The sequence below is a fragment of the Mesoplodon mirus genome (assembly GCF_964341445.2).
Source record: "Mesoplodon mirus genome assembly, chromosome: X".
NCBI classification, from domain to species: Eukaryota; Metazoa; Chordata; class Mammalia; order Artiodactyla; family Ziphiidae; genus Mesoplodon; species Mesoplodon mirus.
This window is the reverse complement of record NC_138981.1, coordinates 74,105,453-74,112,859: the sequence shown is the minus strand read 5'-3', so window position 1 is coordinate 74,112,859 and position 7,407 is coordinate 74,105,453. Positions and strand designations below refer to the sequence as shown.

General features: G+C 38.9%; 1 pseudogene across 1 annotated transcript; it reads right to left on the bottom strand.

The window, feature by feature from the left end:
• Positions 1 to 1,030: 1,030 nt before the first annotated feature.
• LOC309796967 (polyadenylate-binding protein 1-like) lies at positions 1,031 to 2,128 on the bottom strand (annotated as a pseudogene). Its single transcript has one exon. The product of its transcript is annotated as a polyadenylate-binding protein 1-like (transcript).
• Between the last annotated feature and the right edge of the window lie 5,279 nt (positions 2,129 to 7,407).

Below are 7,407 nucleotides of genomic sequence, written 5' to 3'. Positions count from 1 at the left end.
TCATCAATTTTGGCACGGAGAAACTCAGAATATTTGAACATATAAAGAATTTCAGGGACTTCCCTGGTGGTGCAGTGGTTAAGAATCCGCCTGCCAATGCAGGGGACATGGGTTCAAGCCCTGGTCTGGGAAGATACCACATGCCACGGAGCAACTAAGCCTGTGCACCACAACTACTGAGCCTGCGCTCTAGAGACCATGAGCCACAACTACTGAGCCCTCATGCGGCAATGACTGAAGCCCGGGAGCATTGATCCTGTGCTCTGCAACAAGAGAAGCCACCACAATGAGAAGCCCACGCACAGCCATGAAGAGTAGGCTCCACTCGCCGCAACTAGAGAAAGCCCACGTGCAGCAATGAAGACCCAACACAGCCAAAAATAAATAAATAAATAAAATAATTTTTTTAAAAAAGAATTTCAGCATTATCCATCTCCAAAAGTATTCCAGAGATTTCTCCAGAGTTGGATGAATGGACTAAACCAGAGGAACTAGCTTTTCAGCCAAGATCATCTTCTGAGTACTAGCTGATGCCAATATAGACACATTTAACGTATCATGGCCTTGTATACAAACAGGGGCAGGCTTTTGGATGGATGCTGGCCTTCCTACTTTAAATTTTAGAGAACTGAGAACACCTGTAGCACTTGCAACTTCTTTGAATCTCCAATTTGAATGTGGTCCCGAGGAAGAAATTTGAGGTTGAACAGCCATGGTCTGGGTCATTCTGCTGGTGATCTGACAGGCTGACTTGGCTCCCTGCACTTGCAGTGGTCTGGAGGTGCTGAATGATAGCTTAGGTGCTGCTGCTGCTGAGTAGATAGAATATCCAATATATTCTGGATGGATGATGTTTGGCCATGAGCACAGTCTTACAAAGATGTGCACTTCCACATTGAAGCTGAGGAAGAGCAGGCACACAGTTACATGATGATGTTGCTACTGCCTTGGGAGTGTTGAGTATAGAATAACCTCCATCTTTCAGAGCCACCCCTCTTTCCATATAGTTCTTGGTGAGGAGAGCCTGGTGTTACTCCTTGCTTTGTGCCAGCCACATACAGTGGTTTGGTGATCACAGTTTTTCCATTCATTGCCATGACAGCTTTATTAGCTTCCTCAAGACATGTATAGCTAACAAAGCCAAAGTCTTTGCTGCAGCCTGCCTCCATCATGACCCTGGTACTAGTGATTGTGTCAAAGAGGGAGAATTCTCTTCTCAGTCATTTATTATAAATATCTTCAAGATTTTTCACATAAAGATTAGCACCTGGTGAGTTTACCCTGTTTTATTTGCTCAAATTTGTGTTTTAATTCAGACTGTCTCTTAGCTTTGTTCTGTACTCTACCAACATAAACTTGATATCCATTAAGGACTTCTCCATTCATTCCTTCAATGGTTTTTTGGGCATTTTCAAAATTCTCAAAACTCACAAATCCAAAGCTTTCGGATTTTCATCAGTCATAACTCTCACACTTAATACAGAACCAAACTCACTTAAAACCTCTTTAAGACATTCATCATCTATAGCATCTCCAAAATTCTTAATGTAGACATTGGTAAATATGTTTGCTGATCTCTGAGTTCTGCTTCCCTTTCTTTGAGAGTTTTAAACTGCCCATCAAAAACTCGGCTACCTTTCAGCAGAATCCTATTCATTTTTGCAATGGCTCTTCTAGCGGCTTCTGACTTCTCAAAATGCACAAATCCAAAACCCTTTGATCCATTTTCATTGGTTACTACTTTACAAAATAGAATGTTTCCAAAGACAGAAAATGTATCATAAAGGGACTTGTTATCAATAGACTTGGCAAGATTTTTGATGAATATATTGCCCACTCCACTCTTACAAAGTGATGGGTCACGCTGGGACCAAGTAATACGCAGTGGCTTGCCATTGATAATACCAAAGTTCATAGTGTCCAGAGTCCACTCAGTATCAGTCTGCAGCAAGAAGTTCACATGTGCGTAGCCCAGGGAGCGGCGAGTGACCAGGTCACGGCAGACCCTAAGGGACAGGATCAGCCCAGCGGTGCTGAAGTTCTCATACATCATTGCCTCGTTCACTTTGGGATGCAGGTCTCCAAGGTACAATGAGGACGTTTCAAAGTGTGGAACCAAAGCACTCATCTTAAGTTAGATCTTGAGTGAGATCTTAGCTTGGCACTAGGACTCGGCCTCTCTCAGTGGGAAGTATTCAATCAAAAGAGGTCGGGGGCTTACCTAGTGGCACAATGGTTAGGAATCCGCCTGCCAATGCAGGGGATACGGGTTCGAACCCTGGCCTGGGAAGAGCCCACATGCCCCAGAGCAACTAAGCCCGAGTGCCACAACTACTGAGCCTGCACTCTAAAGCCTGCAAGGCACAACTACTGAGCCTGGGTGTCACAACTACTGAAGCCCGCGTGCCTAGAGCTCATGCTCCACAGCAAGAGAAGCCACTGCAATGAGAAGCCTGCACACCGCAAGAGAGTAGACCTTGATCGCCACAACTAGAGATAGCCCGCGTGCAGCAAACGCAGCCAAAAATAAAACGTAAACAAATAAAATAAATAAATTTATAAAAAAAAATAGGTCACGAGTGCTCTGTTGGGCTGCTGCCACTGTCGCATAGGGACTGCAGCCTGAGGGCAGCCAGCACGCGGCCAGCTGAAACTTAACTGTGGGATTCTGGCAAGCCACGAGCAATGCCTCTAAATACCCTGAGTGTCTGATTGTGCTGCAGTTTGTGCTTGTTTGACGTCATGCGTAGGCGCCACACACGGAGGGGAGAGCACCAAAACTAGAAGTTACTTGGCTTCGCCATTTAGGGGCCCAGGGCAGCGGCCCTGACTGCTCCGCGGGCTGCTTGGAGGCAAGAAAGTAAGTCTCCAGGCAGGGAAAAGTAGGGGTTTCAATGGTCCTGTTTTTTTTTTGTTTGTTTGTTTGTTTGTTTGTTTTCTGACTTCCCTTACTTTTTCTTATCCCTAACTTCTCCCTTGCCTTCTCCGCTTCTCTCCTCCTCTCTGCTCCTCCCCTCCTCACCCCCTTCACGCACGCACGTGTGTGTGTGTGTGTGTGTGTGTGTGTGTGTGAGACACTGTGTGTTTTCCCTTTAAGGTTTTTGGGGGCGTGTCGGGAAGGGAGGGGCGATGTTAAAATTCTCAGTATGGACTCACTGCTCTAACAGCTTGGGTTTAAAGGTTTTTCAAAAATATTTTAAAATCTTGTGTGTTTAACTGTAATTGAAGAAAATTCAGAGTTCACTATTTCCTGTGATAGCATCACATTTCTTTAGGCATGTTACTGCTTATCTTTGGTATTAAAATTTTATTTAAAAATTAATGCCAGCAGCTTAAACCTTAGGTTTTCTTGCATGTCTAAGGCAGGAGGATCTTCAGGGCTAATAAAATCTTCAAGAATTGAAATGTCAGTAGGAAAATATAATGTTTAAAGCAAAGTGAAAGAACACCCTATTATTGGTCTCTCTTGAATTGACTGATGGAAATTTGCTGATGTACTATTACTTTTTCACATATAAAAATTAGTAAGAGAGAATTAGGGGGCTCTAAGGAGAATTGAGGTGAATTCTCCAAACTACTCACTGACCGTCCTGTTTGGAGAATCCCCATACCATTTGTGTCAAAGGTGAATGGACCTTGGACCCAAGTTTAGGAAATTAGCAATAACTCCCTTATTCCCTAGTAATTCCCCAAATTCTAAAAAGGAATTATGTTTTCTTCTGGTTGCTTCTGAATATAACCTCCATGTAACAAAGTAGAGATTTTTGTCTCACTATATAGCTCTTCCTGTGTTTTGTCTTATTCTAAAAGGTTCATGTAAAAAAGTATTTGCAGATTATCTGTAGGTCAGAGCAGTAAACTAAAACAAACATTGAGTGACTTGAGTTTATTAATTCTTTTAATCTACACAATAACATTATGAAGTTGGTATTTTCATTGCCATTTTATACATAGATAAACTGAGTACAGGAATGTTAAGTAACTTGACCAGAAGGTACAGCTAGTAAATGTTGAAACTAGGCTTTGAACCCAGTCTGGCATTCATATTTGTTTCTACCCCACAATGCCTTCCTATAATAGGGAAAAGGTTTTTCTTTTCTCTTTATATGACCTATCACTATACATTTCAAATTATTTAAACCTCTGTGGGACTTGAAAAGATAGTACCATAGATACTGAAAGAAATCTAAGGTTCTAAGATAATCTAGAGTTCATTAACAACTGCTAATGTACTTGGCACTGTCTAAAACTTTGAAACCGTTTTCAAATATATCTATTACATATGGTTGAGCAGATTATTCACACTTCAATTCTAGGACATTTGTTAAGATCAGATGTTTTCTCATCAATTGTACAGCTGCTGAGCTTTGAAAGAGTTTTTCAAACTCTGAAACACATTGAATACTTGTGGCAAGATGCTATACCTTCTGTATTTAAGCTAAATATGTACGGGTACTTTGTATATTTTAATATTAGATTTAGCTCTATTGTCTTTTTAAAATTAATATTGTCTCAAAATGAACTGAAAGTTAAAAAAAATTCTACTTCATAATATTTCACAGTAAGCTCTCATTCTTGGTCATTTTCTATGCCAGGGTAATACCCTTGTTTATAGTTGTTTATACTGTGATTATCCATGTAGCTATATTATCAATAAGGTTTAACAGTGTAATGAAAAGTGAACTGTGACCTAACAGTATTGTTTTAATTTTCATTAAGAGTTGCAGAAACACATTCATGAATAATAGCAGCGGCACTACTATCACTTAGCAGAGAAAGTTAAGCTAGTATGCTCCATATAATGTCACCCACACCACTAAACTTTGACTAAGGTTTAGGAATGTGGTTAGCAAAAATACACTGCAGATTTTAATATGTTAAGGATCATTAACTTCATTGTGTCAATTTGTTAAAGTGCCAAGTAATGATTTTACAAGTAATTAGATTTTAACAGGCAGAAACTAATTTATGTTCTTGCTTTTACGATGCATGTAATGATAGATGCACTATCAGTAGAGTTGTTATTTTTAGGTACACAACATCTCTTAATGTCCTAAAGAAAATGAAATATTATATGTCAGTAACTGATCAGTGACTGCATAAAATACATTAGTGGTTTTTCTTCTTTTAGCTGCTTTTAATCGATGTTCATTCATCGTGGCTTAGAAAGATGGGATGTTTTCAGGCCATTCTTATTGGAAAATGGCAGTGAACCTTTAAAGTCAAAAGTACAAGACAATAGTTTCAGATTAATAAAATTGTTTTTATAATGGCTGAGATTTATATACATTTGGGTTGGTCCCTCATCCTCTTCTCTAAATAGGTTCCTTAAAGACAAGTTTGGAAAAGGTATTGGGTTTTTACCTATGCTTTTTTGTAATATCATGGCCTAATGAGGAGAAACCTCTTCTTTGGATTTTTGTTTTGTTTTGTTTTTTATAATTTTCTTCTGGACTGCTCTGTGCTGTGGCTATCAATTTTTATATGTTGCAAACAAATTTCTATAAAAGGATTGAAATTAATGAAGTTCCAGGCCTTATGTGTGATAAGTTCCAAAATGAGGAAAATAATTGAATAACAAGCTCTCAAATCTTTATACTGAGAAGGACTAGTTAATAGTTTTAATTAGAAACGACTAATTGTTAAAATACATTTATACATTTTTAGTTCACAATTTTAGCTAAAGCTATACAATTTAATGTACCTGTTTTTTTTTTAGGGATATAAAAATTATTTCAAGTTCAGAATGTGAATGAGTACCACTGAATTAGATAAGGTTGTTCTGGAGAAGTAGTCAGGTCTGCTGGGCTGGAAGCCAGAAATACAATTTCCTGGTTCTCCTTTAACTTTTAGAGGCAGTCTTTTATCCTCTTTGTGCCTGTGGTAAGGAAGTTATTAGAATGAGTGAGAATACTGAGGTCCTGTCAAGTCTCTTAAGGCTAAATGGAAACGAATGGTGGCACAACTTTGTTACTTTACAGGTGGTACTGCAGCTCTCTTTTTTCCCCAAAGGCAATTTGACAAAGCAAGGGTTATTAAAATTAATATCCTCATATGGCATGAAATCTTCACTTAAGATTTTTACATTCATATTATTATGAATTGCAAGTTTCTTAAATATTTTTTTCAAAATTGTCAGCAAGTTGATATTTTTGATTCAATAAACATTTATTAAAATATTAACATTCTAAATTTTAGGACAAAATTAGGGGATTCCTCTCCTTCAGGAGTCAGTGGGTGAAATGTTCACAACCAAGGCAGATATTAGTGAGAAAAATGTTTCAGTAGATTCTCTCTACTTTCTACCAAAGGCAAGATGAAGAAATGAACAGATACTACCAGGATGGGTTTCTTGGTCCTTCAATAGTAAAGTTTCTCTAACTTCATATTAGTCAGAGTTTTACAGAGAAACAGAACAAATATGATGTGAATGCTATGTATAGAGACGGTGGTTGGTTAGACAGTGAGAGTGATTTATTTTAAGGAATTGGCTAGTGTGATTGTGGGGCTCTCAAGTCCAAATTTTGCAGGGCAGGCATGCAGGCTGGTGACGCAGGGAAGTGCTGATGTTGCAAGAGCCGAAGGCAGTCTGGAGGCAGAATTCCTTGCTTCTTCAGGGACCTCAGTCTTTTACTCTTAAGGCTTTGAACTGATTGGATGAGGTCTACTCCCATTATGTAGAATAATCTTCTTCATTCAAAGTCTGCTGATTTAAATGTTACTTTTATCTAAAAAATATCTTCACCCCAATATCTAGACGAGTTTTTGACCAAATATCTGGGTACTCCAGCCTAGCCAAGTTAACACATAAAAATAACCATCACAAACTTCAGTTGGCCCTTGAACAACATGGATTTGAACTGTGCCGAACCATTTACACATGAATTTTTAAAAATAAATATATAGTCGTCCCTCTGTAGGCCCTCCATATTCTTGGGTTTTACATCCACGGATTCGACCAACCAAGATCGAAATATCCATCCATAGTTGGTTGAATCTGAAGATGTGAAACCCACAGATATGGAGGGCCAACGGTATTCACTGTACTACACTATTTTTATAAAAGGGACTGGAGCATCTTCGAATTTGGGCGTTTGTGAGAGCTCCTGGAACCAGTATCCTGTGGATACCAAGTGACAACTCTATTTCAGAGTTTTAAGCAGAGATTCAAGAGCACACTGCCACCTTCAGGAAGAATAACGAATAAGAGGGTTGCCCACAGTCAAGCAAAAGGGACAAAGCCTTCTCTTATTGAGGTGAACAATCTTATACCAAAATGATTGACAGTAACAACATACAGCTGTCAACAAAAACTAATCAGTCGATCTAAGAAAGAAATGGAAAATTTTATTTATTTGACACAAATTTGAGTATTATAACCCAGGAAGGGCATCTCAGAAACCTCTG